This window comes from Myotis lucifugus, unplaced genomic scaffold (genome assembly GCF_000147115.1).
Source record: "Myotis lucifugus unplaced genomic scaffold, Myoluc2.0 scaffold_142, whole genome shotgun sequence".
NCBI classification, from domain to species: Eukaryota; Metazoa; Chordata; class Mammalia; order Chiroptera; family Vespertilionidae; genus Myotis; species Myotis lucifugus.
The window spans coordinates 882,965-910,775 of record NW_005871190.1 but is presented as its reverse complement, the minus strand read 5'-3'; positions in this window follow the sequence as shown (position 1 = coordinate 910,775).

The window sequence follows — 27,811 nt, the reverse complement described above, 5'->3', positions numbered from 1 at the left end:
AATGAGAATAAAGATGTTGTTAGCTCTGCGGAGATAATTGTTTGCATTGAAGGAGGGTTATATTAATAATCCAAATTTTAACTCAGTGGGCTAGAGCAGTCTTGAGTTATTTTTTTATATAATTATTGGAAGTAACCAACAGTTTGGTAGGTGATAGCAAGAAGAACTGTTGTGGGTGGCCTAAACAGATAGCATGGTTTTGAAAGAGAGTGAGGTATGTTAAAATGAAGAAAGAAATGGTTGGATAGCAGAGATGGCAAATAGGATACAGGTTAAATGTATGTAGAGCTCCGGAAGTATGTCTCAGCGCTGTGGCTGATGCAATGGTGTGAGCACACTCCACCATGACATGCTTCCTCGGCACACCAGGAAGTAGCAACGCTCGCCTGAACGAACTCCTAGAGCCACGTGCACAGTACCCCAGCCTTTCAGCCATTGGTCGCCTGTAGCAACGTGTCTCCCTCTGATTGGTCCCCTCATGCTATATATACCCCTGTAGTTCCACAATAAAACGGATCTGCGTCACTGAACCTGGTCTCCGGAGTCATGCATGCAGACGCCCTAGCGAGTTGGGGCTCCGTCGTCCTCACCCCCGAGGGACCCCCTGCTTCATCTGTGCACGTGGCTCTAGGAGTTCGTTCAGGCGGGCATTGCTACTTCCTGGTGTGTCGAGGAAGCATGTCATGGTGGAGTGTGCTCACACCACTGCATCAGCTGCAGCGCTGAGACATACTTCCCGAGCTCTACGTACATCTCCCCCTTCCTTTCTAATTAGCGCCAAAGCAAAGGAGTTGTCACTACTCAGAAGGAGATAGAAGGGTGGCCTTATAGATGGGTAAAAGGAGTAGCAGAGGCATGTGCCACTGGAAACTGGGTACTGTCTACACCAACTGGCATGAGAATGCCAGGGTGAGGTATCACAGTCCACAGTTCTTACCTGTGCGCCCCCGTGCTATTAGCTGTGATGATAGCACACATTAATAAGAATAACGTTCCTGCCGACGGATTCCCCTCTGGCGCCCAAACGTGGGGCCCCCCCGGAACGGCTGGAAGGGTGAGCGACCCTCTACAGTAAAATGGGAAACCTACCCCCTTAGGCGAGAGCACCACAAGCGCGCGTGCGCTCCACACCTTACTGCAGAGCAGGCGAGTTAAGGTCTCTGAAAAGGAACTCCAAACTCATTGGGAATATCTGTTACAGTCCAATCCGTGGTTAATCGAGGCCCCCATTTGGGACCCCTCCACTTGGGAGAAGGTCTTGAAAAGGATTCGATCCGCTGAGGTCCACGAGGAAAAATCGTTACCCCCTTCTCTGACACCAGCCATCTTAGCTATCCTGGCTTGCCTGTCCAGCGCTCCGCCCGAACCGCCACTCCCAGTACCTACAGCCTTTTCAGCCACAGTGAAGGACGAGCCTCCCCCTAAGCTTCCCTTGCCACCTTACAATCCCCCGGTCACTACCACCACTCCCTCGGCACCTGAGGGTCCCCCAGAGGCCGACCCTTGGCAAGTATCTACCACCAACAGAGCTCAGAAGGAAGGGGAACAAAACGAAACTAAAACGGGGGAAGCCGCTACCTCGGCTGAAACAGCGCAGGGCAGGAAGCCAAGCGCAGGTCTGGTACGCTTGTGAGTTATTTTTTTATATAATTATTGGAAGTAACCAACAGTTTGGTAGGTGATAGCAAGAAGAAATGTTGTGGGTGGCCTAAACAGATAGCATGGTTTTGAAAGAGAGTGACGTATGTTAAAATGAAGAAAGAAATGGTTGGATAGCAGAGATGGCAAATAAGATACAGGTTAAATAACTAACACAAGTAGAGATGCTAAAAAGAAGCAGCTTCCAACTGAGGAGTCTTCTGGCTAAGAAATAATCTCAGGCAAATATCCAAGGGTCAGTTAATACCAGGAAGTGAAAGAAGTTGTCAAACAGACTGAGAAAAACTGAACATTTGACAAATCCAGGTTATGTTCCAGTGAAAGCATTTAAGAGGACAAGCAAAAGGAGGATTGGGTGAGACTGAAATGTGCAAACCAATATGAGAACGAAAGACTTTAGAGTTAATGCATGAGGTGGCTGCCTGTGGTGACAGAGGTAAACAGGCACATCACCCATGATATGATTCCATCTGATAGTCTAATGAAGGACTGTGAGCATATGATTAAAATAAATTCATACATTTAGTATCATGGTATGGTCCTTATGTAACTGTCTCCCAAGGGGTTTGGTAATTTGAAGAAAAGCACACTTTATGGGAAAACAAGACAATAAAGTTGAGAGTATCTATCTGTAGTGTAGCTTGAGATAAAGATAACTTATTTAAAGTTATATAATTGTATCCAAACTCTGAAGATAAGGAAACTAAATTACAGAGAGTTTAAATGTCTCTCAAAAACTATTAGAAGCCTGGAAAAACACAACTGTGTTTGGACAGTGAACAATAGAAACACAGGACTGAGATCCCCGAGAAAACAAAAACAATGCAGGTGAACTCTACAATTGCCCAGGCTCTCTTCCTGAAAATGCTTTTCCAGATTATGTTACATTGAGATGGAACTCAAACAATGCACAGATTTCACACTGACTTGAGAAGACAGTTACCAGGGAACAAAAGGGCTGAGGTGTCTGAAAATTGTGTAAAAAATTAGTGAAGGGTGTGCTGCATTGAGATATAGCTCCAGGGATGTGATAAAACTTGCTATGAGTTTGTGACTGACAATCCATATATGTATAACATGAAATTCCCTGAGGCTCAGGAAAATATGACCCTCATTCAACAAAATGGGAAGTTCCTAGAACTGACACAGGGTTAGGAGATGTTTGAGGACTGATCAGTTAAATGGTGAGTCCTTTTGAACCTAAGGTGCTTCAGTGGGGAATCCCATTGAGACTGTGTCTTACTAGGGGGCTGTTCTAGCAATATAGGAGTAATGGGTACTATAACTTAATTTATTTAAATTGGAACTTAAAAATACATGTCAGAAATTTTAAATAAAAGAACAGAAGTAGTTAGAATGAACAGAGCATAGAACCAAAGGGGAGAGAGACAGAGACAGAGAGAGGTAACTGAAGATGAGTCCCAGTGCAATAAAGAAGTAAATACAAATATAAGGCATACATTTTAGAAGTGAAAATGCTTTTAATCACACATGACATGAATACATACATAAGAAATACTTTAAAATCTTCCCTCCAAAAGCTACCAGAATTAATAAGTATACATGGCAAGGGACAAAGATTAACATACAAAAAGGAATTGAAATTCCATATAACTAGCAATGAACAATTGTAAAATATAGCTTAAATATGCAATATAAATAGCATTAAAAATGAAATATTATTTTTTAATATATTTTATTGATTTTTTACAGAGAGGAAGGGAGAGGGATAGCGAGTTAGAAACATCAATGAGAGAGAAACATTGATCAGCTGCCTCCTGCACACCCCCCACTGGGGATGTGCCCGCAACCAAGGTACATGCCCTTGATCGGAATCAAACCTGGGACCTTTCAGTCTGCAGGCCTACGCGCTATCCACTGAGCCAAACCGGTTAGGGTAAAATGAAATATTATTAATATATTAAATGATACGTATGAAAGCCCTTGCCTGAGAAAAATTATATAAATAAAAAGAAATATTGCATTCATAGATAAGAAAATTAAGATCCCTATTTTCAATTTGATTTATAGATTCTATAAAATCAAAATCTCAGAAGGCTTTTTCTTAAAATTTGGGTGTGTAAAAATACAGAGGAAGTAGGAAAGTAATATTGAATGACAAGTAAAACTTTGGAGTATTTTATTGTGTGACATCAAGATTTATAATAAAGCTATAGTAATAAAGAGAATGTGGAATTATCACAAAGATAATCATATAGCCAAATGGAATATAATAAAATCAAGAAATAAATTCAATATTCACAATTTATTTATCAATGAAATAAATGTATTTTAAACAAATAAATGTTGAAATAATGTCTTTTAAATGAATGGTGCTAGAAAATGACATATAAATATGGAAAATAACTGACTTTACCTCACACCAACAAAATTTTACTTGAAATGGGTCACATACTAAATGTAATAAATAAAGTATAAAGCTTGTAAAGAAAAACATAGAGATGACCTTTGCAAATCTTGAAATAGACAGTGGTTTCTCAGGGGGAAAATAAAAATACAGTATAAAAATGGTAAATTGGATTTTATCAAACTAAAAATTTCTGCTTTTCAATAAACATCATTACAGTAAAAAGCAAAGCCTATACTGGTATAAAATAGCCACAAAACATACAACATAAACAGACAAATTATAAATGATAAATAATGGACAAAATATTTTTAATTATATGACTATATGACAATGAATATATCAACTGATAACCAACCTCAAAAGTTATCAGTAAAATGCAAATAAAGCCATAGTGAGATACTACTACATGATCACTAAAATTGCTAAATTGTAAACAGAAATTGACTGCTAGTCATATCAAAAAATTGTAACTCTCACATATTTCTATGGATATAAAAAATGGTACAACCACTTTGTAAAACAAGTTGATAATATAGGGAATTAATTTGACAGTTTTTTATAGACTGTCAAATTAATTCTATGATTCAGCTATTCCACCTCTAGGTATTCATGAAAGGAAAATAAACATATATACCCACACAAATAATTTGTGTTTGAATTTTTATAGTACTGTATTTGAAACTGGAAGCCACTCCAAATCTGAGACACAAACTAAAACAAAAAAAAACACACACACACAAAAAAAAACATATATCCCTCAACAAGTAAGTGAATAAACAATTTTCACTATATTCCTACACAGGAATACTATTCAGCAATGAAAAGGTTCAAACTACTCATATATCCCCAAATCAGGAATAATCTCAATTTTTTTTCTTAAATTAAATAAATTTTAATTTAAGATCACATATTATGTGATTTATCTTACATAAAATTCTAGAGAAAGCAATAATTTTTAGTCACATAAACCATATTCCTGGACCCAGGGATGGTTGGGGAATGGGTAGAATGACAGTGATGATATTGGTTGCATTGGTATACATACCAAACTCCACATTTCAAATAGACACGAACTAAAAAAGGTTAACTTAAAGAAAAATGAAAACACACACACACACATACACACACACACACACACAGTAATTATCTGTGTGGTAATTAACACAGATGGAGTTAGAAAAATTTATTTTATTCAGTTGAAGAATTAAGCCTGTATAGAGGGATGGACATACAGGTGCTCAGAATATACACTCCTAAAACAAATGAGAAGGAAACAGTTTTCATTCACATTCAAAAGTTATTTTTTTAAAATATATTTTATTGATTTTTTACAGAGAGGAAGGGAGAGAGATAGAGGGTTAGAAACATCGATGAGAGAGAAACATCGATCAGCTGCCTCCTGCACACCTCCTACTGGGGATGTGCCCGCAACCCAGGTACATGCCCTTGACCGGAATCGAACCTGGGACCTTTCAGTCCACAGGCCGACGCTCTATCCACTGAGCCAAACCGGTTTCGGCCAAAAGTTATTTTTTATAGTAGAAACTAGAGGCCCAGTGCACAAAAATGTGTGCACTGGCGGGGGCATGTCCCTCAGCCCCACTTGTGCCCTCTCACAGTCTGGGACCCCTCGGGAGATAAAAAACTGCTGGCTTAGGCCCGCTCCCGGGTGGCAGAGGGCAGGCCCAATCCCTAGGTGCAGCCTCTGGTCAGGCTCAGAACAGGGCCGATTGGGGAGTAGGGGCGCTGCCCCCTGTCATGCACAAAGCAGGGCGGATCGGGAGGTTGCGATGCCACCCCAGGTCATGCTCAGGGTAGGGCCAATTGGGGGGTTGGGGTGCCGCCCCCTGTCACACTCAGGGCAGGGTCGATGGGGAGGTTGCGGCGCCACCCCCTGTCATGCACAGAGCAGGGCTGATCAGGGGGTTGGGGCACTGCACCCTGTCACGCACAGAGTAGGGCCAATAGGGGAGTTGGGGCACCACCCCCTGTCACACACAGAGCCACAGGGCGATCAGGGGGTTTGGGCCCTGCCCCCTGTCAAGCTGCTCCAGGGGCCAGGAGGCCTCACGGCTCCGCTGATCCCAGTGCTGGGAGGCCTCTCGGCTCCGCTTGACACTGGGGCAGTGAGGCCTCACTGCTCAGCTGATCCCGGTGCCAGGAGGCCTCGCGGCTCCGCTGATCCTGGTGCTGGGAGGCATATTACCCTTTTACTATATAGGATAGAGGCCTGGGGCATGGGTGGGGGCCGGCTGGTTTGTTCTGAAGGGTGTCCTGGATCAGGGTGGGGGTCCCACTTGGGTGCCTGGCCAGCCTGGATGAGGGGATGATGGCTGTTTGCAGTTGGTCACACCCCCTTCAGGGTGAGGGTCCCCACTGGGGTGCCTGGCCAGACTGGATGAGGGGCTGAGGGCTGTTTGCAGCTGGTCACACCCCCTTCAGGGTGGGGGTCCCCACTGGGGTGCCTGGCCAGTCTGGGTGAAGGGCTGAGGGCCGTTTTCAGGCTGGCGGGTGACTGAAGCTCCCAACCTCTCCTTTTTTTCTTTCTTTTTTAATTCTGGGATTTATTTACCTTCTATGGCTGTCACTGGAACTGAGAGCCAGCTTTAGCTCTGAGGCTCGGCTCCAGCTCTGAGACCTCGGCTGCTGAAAGCAGGTATCTGGTTTGTTTGGCTTCTATAATTGAAACACTGTTGCAACTCCAGCTTGGCCGGCTGGCTGAAAGCATGGGGTTTGTTTAGCTTCTATAATTGCAACATTGTTTTTTTAGACTGCAGCTCAGAGCCCAGCAGCGGCAGGCGGGGAACCTTGGCTTCCTCCATCACTGGAGCAAGCAAGCCTCCTGTTCGCTTCAGCTGCCTGGCTGCCGGCTGCCATCTTGGTTGGCAGTTAATTTGCATATCACCCTGATTAGCCAATGAGAAGTGTGTCAGAGGTACAGTTAATTACCATGTTTGTCTATTATTAGATAGGCTGTCTTTAATTTTTTTAAAAAATCAAATAATTAATTGGGTGTATTGTTCCTGAGTAGACATAAGTTATGTGCATATTTTTATATATTGAATTGATCTATAATATTATGTAATAATGGGTCATTTTTTTCATCAAAGTATCTTGAAATTACTGTAAAATAAGTCTGTCATAGAATTCTCAAATTTTTAAAATTAAAGTTGATTTTATATAATCTCTTAAGACTTATTTGAGTTAGCAAAGTCATAAAGAATCTTGACTTTGAGAATTATTTAACAATTATGAACCTAAAAGGAATTGATCCATTTATTTTTGTTTTCAATCTACATAGTCTGAATTTTTACTAGATTAAGTAGAAAAGTTTATTTTTTAACTGTCTACATAGCTTATACACTCAGGTATTTCTTTCATATCAAATATTTCTTGTCCATTTTTCTTCTTTGCTTTGTCTCATTTAGACAAACATGTCTCTGCATTTCATTTTTTAATGTGTTCTAGTAGAAGAGATAATTATAACCTAGAAGTCTGAAAATTCATGAATCTTTATGACACCTTTTATATTGAGGCTCTAGGTGACTATTCTAAGAAAAAAGCCTGCATGGGAATAGAGAGTTAGTTGGGGCAGAAAACCTTAATGGTCATAAATCATATTTGGAGGACAAGTGAATCCTGGTGGTTTTGTTGTTTGTTTGTTATGTTGAGTGATTCTGACCTGGTATTGATAGGATCCCTCCAGTGTATATATAGATGGTATATATATTTATATATAAATATAAATGGCAACAAGTGTTTTCACATCAACACACAGATTGAGAGGAACAAAGAGTTAGTCACATTTTTTTTTTCACAGCCATGCCCCTAAAATTTTAAAATAATGAAAAAAAAAATCCTCAGTAGTTAAGTAACATTATATATCCGGGATATATGTACTCTATTTCTGTTTTTCCGTTGGGGGGGGAGGGGTGGGTGGGTGGGGGATGGTACATGGCTGGAACTCATCTAAAACTATGTTAAATGATCCACTAGCAAATAACAATAGCAATAGCCACAAAAATGACAATAATAATAATAAATTAAAGCTCGGTCTGTGTGGCTTGGTAGTTGAGCATTGACCTATGAACTAGCAGGTCACAGTTTGATTCCTGGACAGGGCACAGGTGGGCTTAATCCCCAGTAGGGGGCATGCAGGTGGCACCCAATCAATGATTACCTCTCATCATTGATGTTTCTATCTTTTCCTCTCCCTTCCCCTTAGAAATCAATAAAAATATATTATAATAATAATAAATTAAAAACCAAGTACTCACTTAGACATTTTGATACTTCCCTTATAGAATAGAGTTGAAGACAACTATGCTGGATGGCATTATCCGACTTGGACAATATGAAGGTACTGAAGAGCTTTATCCAGCAATGAGGGTATATGTTTGAGGTGGTCACGATTGAGCAGCACTTGCTGAAATCCTGGGGCTGGACAAAGGGTTGGAGGATGAAAGAACCATTTTTTTCACTATTTTGTGAATTGTCACACCTGATCCTTGGTAATACAAATCACAGGGAGAATTACTTTCAACGAACCTGACCACTGAAAGAAGAGAAAAAGCACCACAATATAGGAAAGAAAAAAGTGTCATGGAGCAATCTGAATGCTCATCTGATGGCAATATCATGGAATGACAGCTTAGCACACTTAAGATTAATCATATGGATTGCAAGATTACTGATATTTATTTATTTAAGCCATATTTGAAGTACAAAAAAGCACTTCTTTATAATCTCCTGCAATTATCCTTCTTTCTATCACTCTCTAATTTGTGTTTCATGGATAACACTAGCACCTCTCCACTGCACTCTATAATCTGAAGTGGATTTTAACCCACTACTCAATGATAGAGGTAATCCGACACTCAGAGTCTCTACTTAATATTTGTCTCTTAGATGCATGGATTTCATCATAGTTGATTTTTTAAGAAGTAATATATACATAGTATTTACTTGTTAGAATTGTTTATTAATTCCAAGTTTAAGGACCTTAAATTGAACAATTAAAAAAAACGACTGCAAATTTTCTCATAGTTATATGTAAACAAAACCATCTTTGTGTATATAGTATATAGTATGTAAGATAAGTAATTTTTAAAATGTATCCTACATGCATATGCATTAGTATATATGTGATAAAATCTTACACAAGCATGTTGCATTTTTGAAAAAGTAAGAGAAATATAACCATTCACATAATTATCAGTGACTAGTGTAAAAAATCATTTAAATTATTATTTCTATCAGGTTTTATTTGAGAAATAAAATTTTTCTTGAAATGAATCCTACCGAAAATATGTAAATGTAAGTAAAAATATATATATATGTATAACTGTGCTCATTGTATATAATTAGTAGCAGGATAATTGGAAAGAAACTAAATTTCCAATAATGGGAAATTAGCTACATGAATAATCCTATCTAATAAAAGACAAAAGGGTAATTGACCATACCTTCGCTATGCTTCCCATTGGCTAATCAGGGTGATATGCAAATTAACCACCAAACCAAGATGGCGGCCTGCAGCCACCCAGCTCAAGCGAGCAGGAGGCTTGCTTGCTTCAGTGATGGAGGAAGCAAAGGTTCCCCGCCTGCCGCGGCCCAACTCTGAGATCCTAAAGCAACAAAGTTTCAATTATAGAAGCTAAACAAACCCCAGATACCTACTTTCAGCCAACCGTGGCCTCAGAGCTAGAGCTGGCTCTCAGCTCCAGTGACAGCAACAAAGTTTCAATTATAGAAGGTAAATAAATCCCAGAATTAAAAAAAAAAAAGTAAAAAAGGAGAGGCTGGGAGCTTCAGTTGTCGGCCAGCCTGAAAACGGCCCTCAGCCCCTCACCCAGGCTGGCCAGGCACCCCACTGGGGACCCTCACCCTAAAGGGGGTGTGACCAGCTGCAAACAGCCATCATCCCCTCACCCAGGCTGGCCAGGCACCCAAGTGGGACCCCCACCTTGATCCGGGACACCCGTCAGGGCAAACCAGCCAGCCCCCACCTGTGCACCAGGCCTCTATCCTATATAGTAAAAGGGTAATATGCAAACTGACCCTAACAGCAGAAAGACTGGGAATGACTGGTCACTATGACACACACTGACCACCAGGGGGCAGACGCTCAATTCAGGAGCTGCCCTCTGGTGGTCAGTGCGTTCCCACAGGCGGAGCTCTGCTCAGCCACAAGCCAGGCTGATGGCTGCCAGTATACCGGTGGTGGTGGGAGCCTCTCCTGCCTCCTCAGCAGTGCTAACGATGTCTGACTGCAGCTTAGGTCTGCTCCCTGCTGGCAAGTGGACATCCCCGGATGGCTGCCGGGCTGCCAGAGGGATGTCTGATTGTCATCTTAGGCCCAATCCCCCAGGGAGCAGGCCTAAGCCAGCAAGTGGTAATCCCCCAAGGGGTCCCAGACTGCGAGAGGCCACAGGTTGGGCTGAGGGGACCCCCCCCCCCCCCGAGTGCACAAATTTTTGTGCCCCGGGCCCCTAGTTATATATATATAAATAATAAAATATACAGGTATTTTAAAAACCTATGTGCATCTTTTTAAAGAAAAGAATCCATAAAGAAGGAGCCCAATAAGATAAGTTATTTTACAAAAAATGCATGATTTCAAATTTTCTCCAAATTAACTTTTTACATTTAAAATTTTATAGGCTGCATGCATGATTTTTAGTTTGGTTGTTATAGAGGACCCAATCAAGATGGCAACATAGGTAAATGTGGTACTCACAGCCTCCCACAACCACATCAAAAATACAACTAAATTGCAAAACAAACAAACAAACAAAACAACAATAATAATTTAGAAATGCCTGAAATCTAGCTGAATAAGTCTTACAACTAAGGATATAAAGAAGAAGCCACATAGAGAATGGAAAAGAGGCGGAAACAGAATGGGCTTGTCCCACATCCACATGTGGCAGATAAAAATCAGGAGAGATATCTTGGCTGTGGAGGTCCCCCCTGTGGAGCAAGGTGTCCTAGTCCCACACCAGGTCTTCCAGCCCAGGGTTCCAGTGCCAGGAAAAGAAGTCCCCATAACTTTTGGCTGTAAAAACTAGCAGGGATTGTGGCTGATTGAGGTGGAGGGCTTCTGGAGTCCCAGGCTCTTCCTCTGTAAGGGCCTGCACAGGGACTTACTTGTACTCACTCCTTCTGAGCTCTAGCACAGGGGCATCAACTCAAAAGGCACCAGGGACATATGGGGAAGAACTGGGTTGTCTGGCATCAGGACAAGAGCTAGAGGGGCAGCCTTCTCCCTGACAGAAGTGCTGGCAAAGGCCAGTGTTCCATTTCTGACCCCTACACCTGCAGAACTGTTAGGTGGGTGTCATATCTGAGTATCCATTAATTTGATTCACACTGCTCACCCTACCCTGGTGATTCTCTGAGACCTGACTCCACCAAACTTTTTGGCCCACTCAAGATGCTTCCAGTGTTTTGTTGTTTTGTTTTGTTTGTTTTATTTGTTTGTTTTGTTGTTGTTTTCTCATTCAAATGGCCTGTCTTGGCTCAGGCTTCAGACTTTCTTAAAATTTCTCAAATAAATAGCATCTGGCCTTGGCATCTACCTTACTTCTTGCTAAGTGGTCCCAAGCCTGGTACTAGCAGAAGCCAGCCTTGGTTCACAGCTTGGATTCCCTGGGTATGCCCAAGCCCAGCACAAGAAGCAGCCATTTGTAGATTGCTGTATAGCTTATGCCAGGTAGCCCCAGGTGGCAGTGAACTTGGCCTACACCTCCTGGGAGACCCCAGAGGCAGAGTATCTGGTAGACAGCTTCAGACAATGTTGAAGCACCACCCAACCACCTCCACAAGTGACACACTCAAGGGGTAAACTCAGAGGGCACCAGAGGCATGCCAAAGTCATGCTCCATGGAGTGGGCGCCTGCACAGGTGATTATCCTCGGTGAGTTCTTGCAGCCAATCTGATTCAGGGTAAACATTCCCATTAATGTGCCAATAGAAACAAGGTTCAATTACCACAGGAGGATATACACAGTCCACAGGGTGGGGTGCACCTGGATTGTCCAGCTCAAGTGAATGGGGAGGCTGTACCACTAGGCCACAGGACATCTACTATACTAAGCCACTCTACCAAGCCTGGAAGATACAGAAGCTCTACCTAATGCGGAGAAACAAACACTAGGATGCTGCCAAAATAAGGAGACAAAGAAACATGTTCCAAATGAAAGAACAGAACAAAACTCCAGAAATGTAACAAAATGGAGACAAGCAACCAACTGGAAGCAGAGTTCAAAACACTGGTTATAAAGATGCTCAATGAACACAGGGAAAGAGAAGATGAACTTTAAGAGAACTTCAACAGCATAAAAAATGACATGGAAACCATAAAAAAGAACCAGTTAAAAATGAAGGATACACTAACTGAAATGAAGAATAATGTATAGACAATTGATACTTGAGTAGATCATGCTGAGAATCAGAACTGCAATTTGAAATATAAGGAAGTAAAAAATAACAAATCAGAATAGAAAAAAGGAAAAAAATCTGAAAAATGAGGACAGCCCTAGCTGGTTTGGCTCAGTGGATAGAGCATCAGCCTGCAGACTCAAGGGTCCCAGGTTCGATTCTGGTCAAGGGCATGTACCTTGGTTGTGGGCACATACCCAGTAGGGAGTGTGGAGGAGGCAGCTGATCAATGTTTCTCTCTCATCAGTGTTTCTAGCTCTTTATCTCTCTCCCTTCCTCTGTAGAAAATCATTAAAATATATTAAAAAAGAAAATGAGGACAGCATAAGGAGCCTCTGGGAAAACTTCAAGTTCACCAAGAGTTGCATCATGGGTGCCAGAAGAAAAACAGATTGAGCAAGACATTAAAAACCTATTTGAAATAAATAATTACAGAAAACTTCCCTAACCAGGTGAAGGAAATAGATATACAAGTTCAGAAAGGACATAATGAACCCAAGAGGCCCACACCAAGATACAACATAATTAAAACTCAAAAGGTTAAAGACAAAGAGAGAATATTAAAATCAGCAATAGAAAATCAATAGTTTACTTTTAAAGGCGCTCCCATAAGACTTTCATTTGATTTCTCAAAAAGAAACTTTTTCAGGACAGAAGAAATGGGCAAGAATTAGTCAAAGTGATAAAAAGCAAGGGCCTACAACAAGATTATTATGCCCAGCAATACTATTATTTAGAATATAAGGAAATATAAAGACCCTCCCTGACACGAAAATGCTAAAGGAGTTCATCACCATCCAGTCAGTATTACATGAAATATTGAAAGGTCTTCTTTAATAATAATAATAATAATAATAATAATAATAATAATAATAAACAATGAACAATAAAATGGCAGCAAATATATATTTATTAGAGGCTCAGTGCACGAAATTTGTGCACTCGGGGGGAGGGAGGGTCCTTCAGCCAGGCCTCACCCTTTCCCAGTCCAGGAGCCCTCGGGGAATGTCCAACTGATGCAGAGGCGTGAGAGGCTCCTACCACCACCGCTGTGCTCACCAGTTGTGAGTCCAGCTTAGGATTTCTGGCTGAGCAGTGCTCACCCTGTAGGAGTACACTGACCACCAGGGGGCAGCTCCTGCATTGAGTGTCTGCCCCCTGGTGGTCAGTGTGTGTCATAGCGACCAATTGTTCTGCCGTTCAGTTGATTTGCATATTAGCCTTTTATTATATAGGACTAGAGGCCAGGTGCACAAAAATTTGTGCACTCGGGGCAGGGGGTCCCTCAGGCTGGCCTGTGCCCTCTCGAAGTCTGGGACCCCTTGGGGGATGACCACCTGCTGGTTTAGGCCTGCTCCCCGGGGGATTGGGCCTAAGATGGCAATCAGATATCCCTCTGGCAGCCCAGCAGCCCTCCGGGGATGTCCACTTGCCAGCAGGGAGCAGGCCTAAACTGCAGTCGGACATCCTTAGCACTGCTGAGGAAGCAGGAGAGGCTCCCACCACCACCGGTATACTGGTAGCCATCAGCCTGGCTTGTGGCTGAGCAGAGCTCCGCCTGTGGGAACGCACTGACCACCAGAGGGCAGCTCCTGAATTGAGCGTCTGCCCCCTGGTGGTCAGTGTGTGTCATAATGACCAGTCATTCCCATCTTTCTGCTGTTAGGGTCAGTTTGTATATTAACCTTTACTATATAGGATAAAGGCCTGGTGCACAGGTGGGGGCCGGGTGGTTTGCCCTGAAGGGTGTCCCAGATCAGGGTGGAGGTCCCGCTTGGGTGCCTGGCCAGCCTGGGTGAGGGGCTGATGGCTATTTGCAGCTAGTCACACCCCATTCAGGGTGGGGGTCCCCACTGGGATGCCTGGCCAGTCTGGGTGAGGAGCTGAGGGCCGTTTTCAGGCTGGCCGACGACTGAAGCTCCCAGCCTTTCCTTTTTTTCTTTTTTTTTATTCTGGGATTTATTTACCTTCTATAATTGAAACTTCATTGCTGTCACTGGAGCTGAGAGCCGGCTCCAGCTCTGAGGCCATGGCCAACTGAAAGCAGGTATCTGGGGTTTGTTTAGCTTCTATAATTGAAACTTTGTTGTTTTCGGAGCTTAGAGCCAGGCCGTGGCAGGCGGGGAACCTTGGCTTCCTCCATCACTGAAGCAAGCAAGCCTCCTGCTCCCTTGAGCTGCGTGGCTGCGGGCCACCATCTTGGTTGGCGGTTAATTTGCATATCATCCTGATTAGCCGATGGGAAGCGTAGTGACGGTATGGTCAATTACCCTTTTTGTCTTTTATTAGGTAAGACAAGAGGCTCAGTGCACAAAATTCATACACTCGGGGTGGGGGGGGGTCCCTCAGACCGGCCTGTGCCCTCTCAGTCAAGGAGCCCATGGGGAGTGGGCCTAAGCCATCAGTCGGACATTCTTAGCGCTGCTGCAGAGGCAGGAGAGGCTCCCACCACCGCAGCTGCATTCACCAGCTGTGAGCCAGGCTCCCAGTGAGAGCGCACTGACCACTTGGGGGCAGCTCCTGCATTGAGTATCTGCCCCCAGGTGATCAGTGCACGTCATAGCAACCAGTCATTTGGCCATTCAGTCAATTTTCATATTAGCCTTTTATTATATAAAATTAACAATTGAAATAATAATAAAAAAATAAATAAATAAGTTTCTGCCCTCTAGTTGTTGCTTTTATTGGTGCTTTTTGGGTCTTGTGCATGTTTTTGTTTTGTTTCTTTTATTTTGTGTTTTGTGGTGCTGTATTTTTTTCTGTTTGGTCAGCACCTTCACAACAACTATCATGACTTGGTTGAGTGTTAGCCACATAGTCATCCAGGCTGAAAGGAGACTCCATCCACAAATGGGACAATAACATTCAAATCCAACTACAACAGGAAAACCCAAATAATTCAATTAAAGGGCTTTCTTAGAACACCCAGCTCAGGAGATATAATATACTGCACCACTGGGTTCCACATAACACCTTCTACATAAGACCACCTCACAAAATTCTGGCGGCAGGATTGATAAAATGTATAGAAACAAAAAAAACAAATAACAAAAATGGGGAGACAGAGAAACAGCCCCCAAAAGAAAGAAAAGAATGAATTGCCAGAATATAAACTAAATGAAATTTAGGTAAAAAAAAAAATTGTCAGATAAAGCATTCAGAGTAATGGTAATAAGGATGCTCAAACAATTCAGTGAGAGCTATAAGCAACTTAATAAAAATAATAAGGGTATATATTTCTGGAGGACTTTAAAGGTGAGATTTACCACAATGCAATAATAGTAGTAGACTTTAACACTGCTTTGACACCACTGGATAGATCTTCTACACAAAAAATCAACAAGGAAACAGTGATCCTAAACAACACTAGATCAGATGGAATTAATTAACATTTTCAGAACATTTTACCCAAAGCTACAGAACATATACATTCTTCTCAAGTGCACCTGGATTATTTTCAAAGACAGTCCACATGTTAGGACACAAGCTAAGTCTCTACAAGTTCAAGAAGATTGAAATCATATCAAGCAACTGCTCAATCATAATGGAATGAAATTAGAAATCACCTACAATAAAAACACTCAAACACATGGAGGCTAAATAGCATTCTATTAAACAATGAGTGGGTTACCAAAGAGATCAAAGAAGAAATGAAAATGATTCTGGAAACAAATAAACGTGAACATACAACAACACATCTTTGGGACACAATGAAAGTACAGTGGGGCCTTGACTTATGAGTTTAATTCATTCCGTGATGGAGCTCGTAACTCAAATTACTCGTATGTCAAATCAAAAAGTGAACAAGTGAGACATATGATGCTGGGCTGATGTTGTGGCATTCACTGTGATGTTCACTGCACCAACTAGTGGTGGGGTATCTGGAGCTGGCTCGTAACCCTAATTTTAGCTCGCAACTCAAAGCAAAAAATTGGCCAAGAGACGGCTCATATTTCGAAAACCTCGTTAGTCGGGACACTCGTAAGTCAAGGCCCCACTGTAGTCTTGAGAGGGCAGTACATAGCACTAAAGGCTGACCTAAGAAACAAGAAAAACTTATCATAACTTATCCAACTCTACAACTTAAAGAATTGGAAAGAGAACAAGAAAAGCCCAGAGGAAGTAGATGGAAAGAAATAATAAAGATCAGAGTGGAAATAAATGACATAGAGACTATGAATAAATAAATCTATAATAATAAAAGCATAATATGATAATTAGACTGGACGTCCTCCCAGACTAAGCTGGGGCTGCAAGGGAAGCCAGCCCGGGTCTCGGGTGCCAGAGGGAAGCCATTGCCAGCAGCCAGGGGGAGGAAGGCCTACTCTTGCATGAATTTTGTGCATCAGGCCTCTAGTAAATAAATAAAATCAAGAGCTGGTTTTTCTGAAAAGATAAACAAGATGAAACTCTAGCCAGATGCATCATGAAACAGAAACAAAGAGAGAAGGCCCAAATAAACAAAACTCTAATAATTTGTATTTATTTATATTATTATAGGGAAATGAGAGCAATGTATAGGTAAAATGTCATTAAGTTTCTATCAATTATGATTCTAAGAGGAGTATCATTAACTAGCTCATATATTTTGCCATTCTTTTGTTGCTAGTTTAGTTTAATGAATCTTAATATTGCAGAGATAATTAAATTAAGTCAGAAACATGACCAAGTAAATATTAAGCAATGAATTTACAAGTAACTTACTGAATCATTAAACATTTAAGAATTGTATAAAGTTCTGTGAAAATAAGTGAAATATATAGAATATGTACTCTATGGACATAGATGTTATTTATATTTACATCATGGTTTTTGGAAAAAATAAAAGTAAAAAAAGAAAACGTAGTTAGATATGGGTCTACTTTCAAAGAATCAAATTCTTTGTTTTTCATTTTATTTAATAGACCACCTGTCCCTGTTACCATGGTGATATGAATATGAACATACAGTTTGCATAGCTTGAAATCCAAGAAAGTGTCCATAGCTACTCACATAGTCTAAATGGGGGATAATTGTGTTTATAGATACTCTCAAAGTATCTAGTTTCCAAGACAACATGATATGCACTCATACAACTCTATGGAAATTAACAAACTTGTAATTGGTGTTCAACCCTTATGTTAACCAAACTCTGTCAGATTCTCAGTATAAATGCTAATAGAAATAAGGTGGGTAGCTACTCTCCTCCATGTTTCAAACTTATACATTCAAACCTTAAATTGCTTTGGCAACCCCTAGATGAAAGTACTATATAGATATATTACATCATTGTTTATACTGTCCACAATACGACTTGATTATTTTAGTGCCATTATTAGAAGGTAGGTGTAAAAGGAGATGAATCTAGCCTCTTCCTAAATTTGAACACATTTAATAGAGGCAATGCTTGCTGGCTCTAAATTGCACAAATTGCACATTGCCCCCTCTATCCTTAATCTATTAGGGTTTCCTGCACAAAGCAGTTTCAAAAACAATCCTTTCAAAAATTTTATACCAAGAGCTTTACAATATTTCATTTATTCTGAATTGCCAGACTGAATACTTTATAACTAAATTTCCTGTCATTTTTATGTTCAGTGATTATGTTTAGCGAAGTTCAACCCACACATTAAGTAGATATTGAAAATGTTCCAAGAAAATGGGCAATGTAAATGGTTTACTAGTTATAAACCATCTCCTAATTTGCCTTAAAACCTTCATAGAGGCATATGCGTACTTGCCAGAAAATTAACATAGAAAGTTACAAGAAAAATACATGCTTGGTAAACACTTAAAATAATAAATATAAGAAAACATTCTAAAATGTGTTATGACTTTCTACTAATTTGCATCAATATGGTAAAGCATGTTTACTAGGAAAGAAGCTACATGGAGGATTCAGCCCTCATGTAATATTTTTACAAAATGACATCCATAGAATTTGTGCAATTTTAGAGCCAGCAAGCATTGTCTCTATTAAGTGTGTTCACATTTGGGAAGAGGCTAGATTCATCTCCTCTTATACCTACCTTCATCAGTACTCAATGTACAAGATAAAGAATCTGAATTTCAATCCAGAAGAAGCTATAGAATTTACAAATATGAGACTGTGGGAAGAGTGGATAGCTAGTTCCAACCTCAATACATAGAGGATATTTGCTCTCTCCCAAATTAACTATGAGATATGCACAATTCCAATCCAAATACTAATGGCAGTGGGATATTTTGCTGAATGGAGCAGTGAGAGCTAGTTATCAAAGGCATCAAAAATAGTTTTACTTATAAATAAAAGGTTTATTTTTCAGAATCACAATAAGTTATTTTCACCTAAGCATCTGCTATCAGATGAGTAACTAACTCGATTTGGAAGATATAAATAGATTGATGATAGATAGATAGATAGATAGATAGATAGATAGATAGATAGATAGATAGATAATGATGATAGATAGATAGATAGATAGATAGATAGATAGATAGATAGATAGATAGATAATAGGCAGATGGATGTAGATAGATAGCGTGGGAGGAGAGGAGAGACAGAAAGAGAGAGACAGAAAAAGACAGACCTCCAGATGACAGTGTAGTAACATTTGATTGTCAGAGACATCCTTAATGCCATCAAAGTGACAAAAATTTTTACCTCTATTTATCTTACCAGGTCTTCACAAGTTCTATTCAGGATAGGTTAAAACTAAACTCTTAGTGCCTTGACTAAATTATATATATATATATATATATATATATATTTGTTAACATTTGGTGGATTGCAACATGAAATTCAAATATGGTTGATTTCTGGCTAAAATAACAAATGTCCAGAAGCATCGCTCCCTAGTTTTCAGAAGGATAAAGGCTTATAAGAGTACTGAAGTATAAACCATTATCTGAATTCTAGAGAAATGTCATTGACAATTGTGAAGATGGAACTAAACTGAGTGAAGCAGTAATTAGTTTAAATATACTTCTACAGTACATGAAAAAAATAAAAAAGATGATTCATCCTTTCCATTATCTAACTTCTAAATCATAGGTTTTTCAGTCTATAGCAACCTGAAAACCAGGCAGCCATTCTTCTATTTCATGTACAGGGAGATCTATCTGCTTCCTGTTCTAATTTGATAAGCATGAGGTTGGAGAATAAAGTGAAAGGGGATTGTTCTTTTGCATCTTTGTGATTTTTAATTCTGTGAACTTCTTACAATGTACAAGGAACAATAGCTATACTTTCATGGCAACACTACAAGAAGTTCCAGGAATTGCTTTCAGGAAGGTATTGGCTATAAACTAATTTGGTTTCTTGGAATCAATTTGGTCTTAAATCTACTATAATGTATTTCAGGAGATGCATCTGCAATATATCCCATGTACTTATAGGTTTAAAGGAAGGAGTTGCTAAGGTCTTCTTAAAGATATCCAAAAGGATGTTTCTTGATTATGTTATTCATTTACAAACAGTTTGAATAGATTCTCATGTATAAAATTCTCTTGCATCAATAACAGTTGTTAACATAAGAAACATTCAAACATGTAAACAATTTTTGTGAGTTTATTTGAGCCTAACTGTTGACAATTGCTGAGAAACAGAATCTTTATATATTGAGATAATGCTCTGGAGAATGGTGGTTTTTCACCTATTTTTATAAAACAGATGTAAAGTGGTTTAAATTAAAACCATTGGTGATAGATAGATTAGGGAAGTGGGAGAAAGTAAAGCCAGATGGGGGATAGGGCACCTCTGGCTTTGGATAAAAAGTAAAAGGATAGACATATGCTTCTTTTACATAAACAGTAACAATTAACATTATAATAACAATGAGTTTAGAAAAGGGGAAGTTACAAGTTACCCTGACATTCCAAAGGTATGTTAACATAGATGCAAAAAGACAATAGGCTTCATTAAGATCAAAGTTGATCTTTGTCAGGGAAGATACTGTCCTAGAACATGACTACCTACTATAAGCTACTTTTTAATTTAAAAAGTCTTAATTTCAGACCATCCTTTGTTGTTATTTTAGTCTGAGTTTGCCAGGCTGCCACACTGGCCTCCCCTGAGTTAGTAAGGTTAGCATGTGGCCCCTTTTAGTTTGTACAGTTTTAAAAATATGGGGACTGAAAATCATGGTATCTATATTTAATTCAATAAAATTTAAGGTATTTGTGGACAGAAAGCTTGTCTCATGGACTTAAAAAACAAAAATAGCCTTAGGGAATCCTATAGTTTAATATCCCATTATGACCTAAAAGAAAACCCAAGATCCAAGGAAAATTATTGACTATCCCACAGTCAAATAGTCTGTTAGTCTAAAAGTTAAAGTAATAAAAAAAATTAAAATCTACTGCATATTATTCTTGTACAACCATACTCAGAAGATTATGAAATAAATTACTATCTTACCTAATAAAAGAGAAACATGTAAATTGACCATCCCTATGCTACGCTCACCAACCAATCAGGAGAGCATGCAAATTAACCTGACAAAGATGGCGGGTTAATTTGCATACACAGGCACCCAGCCGCCTGGGTCCCGGGAACATTATCGGCGCCCAGGTCACTCTGAGGTAGGGTTTTCTACCACACTCCTTGAGAAAAAAACGAAGGTCCGCTGCTAGAGAGCTAAGAAATGTCATATCCTGCCCTAGCTGGTTTGGCTCAGTGGATAATGCCTCGGCCTTCCGACCGCAGGGTCTGGGTTCTATTCTGACCAAGGGCATGTACCTAGGTTGCAGACTCCTCCCTGGCCGGGGCCCAGGTCAGGGCTCATGCAGGAGGCAACCAATCAAAGTGTTCCTCTCACTTTGATGTTTCTCTCTCTTTCCTTTTCTCTTCCACATTCTCTAAAAATCAATGGAAACATATTCTCAGGTGAGAATTTAAAAAAATATATAAAGAATGAAGTGTAATATCCTATGAAAGACACATCTTGAAAATGCCTAAAGGAAGTTGTCATTTTTTCATGGTGAAGAGACTGGAGTCCATGTTGATGAAAACACCTTGGTGGCTGTGGTGACTGGCAGTGGCTGTAGCAGTGGGTTGATGGGGCTGGTGCCGTCCCCTGATCAGCCCAGTCACCTCCCACAAAGGGAGGCCAGACTGTGGCTTAGGCCCACTCCCCAAGGGGAGCAGGGAGCAGGCCTAAGCCATCAGTAGAACATCCCCTGAGGGCTCCCAGTATGTGAGAGGGGGCAGGCTGGGCTGAGGGACTCCCCCAGTGCACAAATTTTGTGCACCGGGCCCCTAGTTCAGGGGTGGGCAACACCTGGCAAGCGTGCCAAACATGGCACACCAGTAACTTTTGCTAGCACGTGAAACCCTCTCTTATAATCTCCCATTTACAATTTTTTTTTAATATCGACTTTTTTATTTTTCAGATAAATTCATTGTAGGTGCATCTTAGATAAATAAATAATTTTACATAACAAGTTATCTTAAAGACCATAGACATGGATTGACGAGAGAGGGGAAGAGCAATTTCTATGCCTCTGCCTTAACTCTCCCTGCCTTCCTAGATCTGACCAGTGTTTTGGTTTCATCCACATATGCTTGTGAATCTTTGTTCTCAGTGATGAATTTTGTTAAGTCTCGTTATAGGAGTAGCCTGACAGATAAAAGTAGTAGCTCGTGCATATCTCTGAAGGTCACAAAATATAAACCTGATGCAAAATCTCTGTCATCAGTGATGCAGCAGCAAAAGTCCCACTGATAATATTAAACGGAGTCATAAAGTTTTCTGTCAGACTATCAGTGTACATGTATACATTAAAAAATAAATGTATTTTTCATCATCATATTCTGTGTTTTTGTCGCTCGAATGAATTTTATTATTTCTTCAAGGTTCTTCACATACGTACACCTTAAGAGATATCAAGTAGGCGTAACATGTTCTCAAAAAATTAGGGTTTGCACGCAGAAGAATTTTGAGTCAGAGATTTTTCTGGTTTTGGCACGCACTCACAAAATGGTTGCCCACCGCTACCCTAGTTTGATATAAAGGAAAATCTTCAAAAGCTGTTCTTTATAAGTTTAGTAATAGATGATTTGCCATAGAAATTTCTAAGTACCTGTGCCAAGATAGTTATCTATATGACAATCAAAGATATAGTCATCTAAGTGAAGACTTCCTTAGTGTCAATATTACCTCCTTACAGTGCCTCTCAAGGGGCACACTGGTATAATTTTATCCAATTATATCCACAGATATACAACAATAAAACAAGGATCCTAACCTGATATTAATTATATGGCACAAAAAACCCTTCACCTGTTAAAGCATCCTATCTAATAAAGAAGGAATATGCTAATTGACCCTCACACCATCGTAAAGATGGTGGCGCCCACAGCCTATAAGGAGGGAATTTGCTAATTGACTGCCATGCCCTCAAAGATGGTGGTGCCCATAACCAATAAGGAGAAAATATGCTAATTGACTGCCACACCCTCAAAGATGACAACGCCCACAGCCAATAAGGAGAAAATATGCTAATTGACTGCCATGCCCTCAAAGATGGCAGTGCCCACAGCCACAAGATGGCTAGCAGGGGAGGGCAGGTGGGGGTGACCAGGCCTGCAGGGAAGGGCAGTTGGGGGCAACCGGGCCTGCAGGGGAGAGCAGTTGGGGGGGACTGGGCCGGCAGGTGAGGGCAGTTGGAGGTGACTGGGCTGGTAGGGGAGGGAAGTTGGGGGCAACTGCGCTGGCAGGGGAGTGGTTAGGGAGTGATCAGGCTGGCGGACAGGTGAGGGGTTGGGAGCCAGCAGTCCCAGATTCTGAGAGGGATGTCTGACTGCCAGTTTAGGCCCGATCCCACAAGCATCAGGCCTAAACTGGCAGTCAGACATCCCCCGAGGGGTCCCAGATTGGAGAGGGTGCAGGCTGGGCTAAGGGACAACCCCCCAGTGCACGAATTTTGTGCACTGGGCCTCTGGTCTATATATAAAACCCAAATATGCAAATAGACCGAACAGCTGGTTGCTATGACATGTCCTGACCACCAGGGGGTGCAAGCAGAACATGGTGGGCATTGGCCACAGTGAGATGGTGGAGCAGGTGAGTGGGGTTGCCAGACCATGGCGGGGCGCCGGTTGCTTTCATTCATGGCAGGGCGCTGGTTGCTGTCATCGGGGTGAGCCTCTGGTGGTTACTGAAAATTCTTTGCTCCTGCACTCTGAGGTCCCACCGGGCGCTCGCACCCGCTGCTGGTGCCGGCCCCGCTCATACCATACCCACTGCTGGTGCCCGGTGCCGGCCCTGATTGCTCGGTGCCATCATCGGTTGTGAGTGGCAGCTGCTGGCCCTGATCACCCCTCAGGGCTTCTCCACCTCCCCCTGCTCCTGAGGGGCAATCAGGGCAGCAGCTGCCGTTCGCACCTGCTGACAGCGCTGGTCCACTTGCCCCTGCTGCTGGTGCCAGCCCTAATCGCTCCACACTGTCAGGAGGTGTGAGTGGGGCTGGCGCTGTCAGAGCGTGGGAGTGGTGACGGCGGGAGTGGGACTGCTGGCAGACAGAGGATTAGGGGCTGGGGTGGGAGGGGCCAGGCAGGGGCACGGAGGATGGGCCGAGACTAGACCCTGTGCCCACCACAGCCTCGCAGCCCACAGTGCTTTTCAAGGTGCATGAATTTGTGCCCTGGACCCCTAGTCCTATATAATAAAAGCCTAATATGCAAATTGAACAAACAGGGAATGACCGGTGGAACAGCCAGTCGCTATGATGTACTTACCACCAGGGGGCAGGTGCTCAATGCAGGAGCTGCCCCCAGCCTGCAGGCCCCAGGCCAGCTAAGGCAGGTGCCAGTGTGGGCCCCCCAATCACCACACTGATCACCCCACAGATTGGCTCTGATCACTGGCCAGGCCTAGGGACCCTACCCATGCATGAATTTCGTGCATCAGGCCTCTAGTGCTATATAAAAATGAAGGGTACTATACATGCTTTTTTCTGTTTTGACCTATCTTATCCTATATAATAATAGCCCTAAGGTCATAACGACCATAATGACCACCAGGGGCCAGACGCTCAACCCAGGAGGAGGGGGAGGAGGGCACAGTGAGGCCTGGGAGTGCATGCTTTGGCCCAGGGATCCCAGGAACTGCAAGCCCAGAGCTTGCTTTCCAATAAAAAAAATAAATTAAAAAAAAAAAAAAAACAGCTGATGCTGCCACCCAGGAAAGAACAGCTCCAGGAGGGAAAGGCCTCTCCAGGCCCCACCTGGCCTGGCTGACACACCGAGGGCTCACAGGGACTCACTAGTGACATGAAACTACTTCCAGCTACTGGTTTCCTGCCCGCCCCTTCCTAGACTATGTGCACTTGGGGTGTGGCTTCGGCCGCCCTGGCCAATAGCACCACCCACTCCTGCCTCCTGCTTCACCTTCTAGGGGCTAAGAAAGGCCCGCTGATCTCCATGTTACTCCTTTGGCCTGGAATCAAAACCTCTTGGGGATGAATGATTCCAGCAATAGCCCGAATACATGGTTGGTGTCACTGTCACAGATATTCTCAGTCATTACAGCCCGTTCCTCAGCCAGCAGTACCCTGCTCCACCCACTGCCACTTCTCACCTGTCACCCCCTGAGGAGCACCTTATGTTATCCTATTTGAAATGTGAGCAAGATCTCAAATGCCCCCTGTCTATAGCTCCCTTGCCCTACCTTTCTTCTTCTAAAAACTTTGCATTTTAAAAATATATATTTGATTGATTTCAGAGAGGGAAATAGAGATAGAAAGATCAATGATGATAATCATTGATTGGCTACCTCCTGCACATTCTTAACTGGGGATCAAAACCTTCTGTAGCTGCACCCCCACCCCTCCCCTGGCCAGAAGGCCCCCGGTGGTGGCACAGCACTGAGGGAAGGAGAGGGGGGAGGTGGGTAACAGTGGGGTGGCAGGGCGCCAAGGGCAGCATTGGCGTCTGGTGTCTGTTCCTTCTGCATCTGGCCCGGCCACCGTCACCTCCTCTCCTGACCCTGCCAGGGCCTTTGGGCACTGATCAGCCTGGTCCTGATTGGCCCTGATCGCCTGCCAGGCCTAGGGACCTCACCCATGCACGAATTTCGTGCACCAGGCCTCTAGTGTATTATAATTTCAAATGTGGTTGAAAAGTCCTTAGGGGAAGCTCAGTTTGTTTGAGGAACAATATAGGATAATGTAAATAAGAAAACATACACTATTTGACTTTCTAACATTGGGATTTATTTAGAAGGTTTATATAAAACAACTTTCCTCTTTTTTACACAATTTTGAATATGTTATAATTATGAGATCAATGAAGATTTAAAAAAAAAATAAAACAGAACTGCCCAGGCTCTGAGATTCTTCCAGGTCTTCATTGAAATTTTCAGCTCCTGTTCTGTGCTTAATTGACAGTCAGAAAGTTTGTGGCTCAAGGTCATGAGATCTCACTGCACCTAAGAGATTGCCATTGATTAGTATTGTTCTCAGCTGAGCATTTAATTCTCTGGAACATTGGGAACAACCACTAGGTCAAGTCATTCATCTTTCTTATTGTAATACAAGTTCTGTTTAAAAATTAAAGACTTGCCTGTCTTTCATCAGTCAAGACAATGAGACTTACTATACCTTTGAGTAAAAGTTAAGGTTCCCTGAAGTTATAAAAGCTTTAAATAGCTCACTTGCAATTTTCTTCTCTGAAAAATTCCACATTTCAGATGAGTGGAATAGTTTCTGAAAGTAAGTTTAGTTTCTGCTCTTTTTAAGTCATTTGCATTTTCACTGTCAAAATACATAGCTCTAACTAGTAAAAACTACTTCTGCAACAAGGTAGGGGAAAATGTTTGGTTACAACAGCTTGAAATCTTTCATAGACATTATGCAAACTTTTAAATGAGCATAAGTTGAATATACTATTAGTTATGTAACAAGTAAGAATTGATGTCATACGTTAGAGGCCCCTGTTTAAATCTGTTGACAGCAGAAGAAAGTTAAATTCTCTAAACTAGACTCTTTACATGGCAGGGAATGAGTTATTTTACTTAGTTTAACATTACAAGATGAGAACAGGTTAAAAAAATTCACATTCTGGAATAAGGCTAGTGCAGCTATTTTAGGATTCCACTAGATTTTGTTTCTCCTGATACATTCTCTGCTGAATCTTCATGACATAATCTGCCCTGCTTAGTAGCATAAATTTAACTCTAGGTTAGCTCTTAACTTCTGCAAGTTAAAAATGAAATGAGGACCTGACCGGTTTGGCTCAGTGGATAGAGCGTTGGGCTGTGGACTGAAGGATTCTGGGTTCGATTCCAGCCAAGGGCATGTACCTTGGTTGTGGGCACATCCCCAGTAGGGGGTGTGCAGGAAGCAGCTGATTGATGTTTCTCTCTCATCGATGTTTCTAACTCTCTATCCCTCTCCCTTTCTCTCTGTAAAAAATCAATAAAAATATATTTAAAAAAAATTAAATGAGGCTATTGCAATGAAGGCCACTATTATATAGGGATGTTTTCCATTGTGGAAGAGGGTTGGAGAGTTAAGATTAATAGGTCTTTGATTTTATTGTAGTCATCTGAATTAATTTATCCCATAAATTAGCTGTTGCCTTAAAAAAAAGGACCTTAACATATTGGGAAATAGCAGTTACATTTTTTTGAGGAAAAGAAGGAAACATTATTATACTTGGTTATAAAAGGAAAACACTGAGACATATATATTTTACTGATAGATTAAGATAAAATGGAATTAAATAAAACCTAGCAAACAATGTTCATAACATCTTTTATTCTCTTAAGGATAACTCTGAAGTTAAAATATTTGAAACTTACAAATACCTACATTTTATTGTGCATATGCTAAGTTAAACGCTAAAGTAGTTTACTTAGGGTTTATCATCACAGAACTATAAAAAATGGACAAATTTTCAGATATTTCTTCAGTATTTAATAAGTGGCCTACTAGAAAAATCAACTTCTTGATCTCAGAGATAAGCAATCCTATATTTTGGTTTACCTGTTCTTCAAAATAAAGGGTTAAAATTTTATGTCCATTGTGTGGTTCATTGACCCATGAACTAAGAGGTCACTGGTGCCAGGGCTGACCAGCAGACCCTGAGCAATGGATGAATGGATTACTCCAACGCAACGTTTGCTGTGAAAGAGAGATCTAAGGGACTGCCTGGCTAAAGGGACCAGGCAGCCTTGATTGCCCACCTTGTTAGGCTTTTATTGTAGCAGCAGTTTGAGATAAAGTTTATCTTTTAGATACAATCAGCGGGGTAAGTAGTATTGGGAGAACACATGTGTTTGTGATGTCCTTTATGCAAGGACACCCAAAAGATTAAGCATAAAGATTCCAGTAAACACCCGGAGGTCTGCTCCTGCACAGAATTGTTTGGAAAGGTCA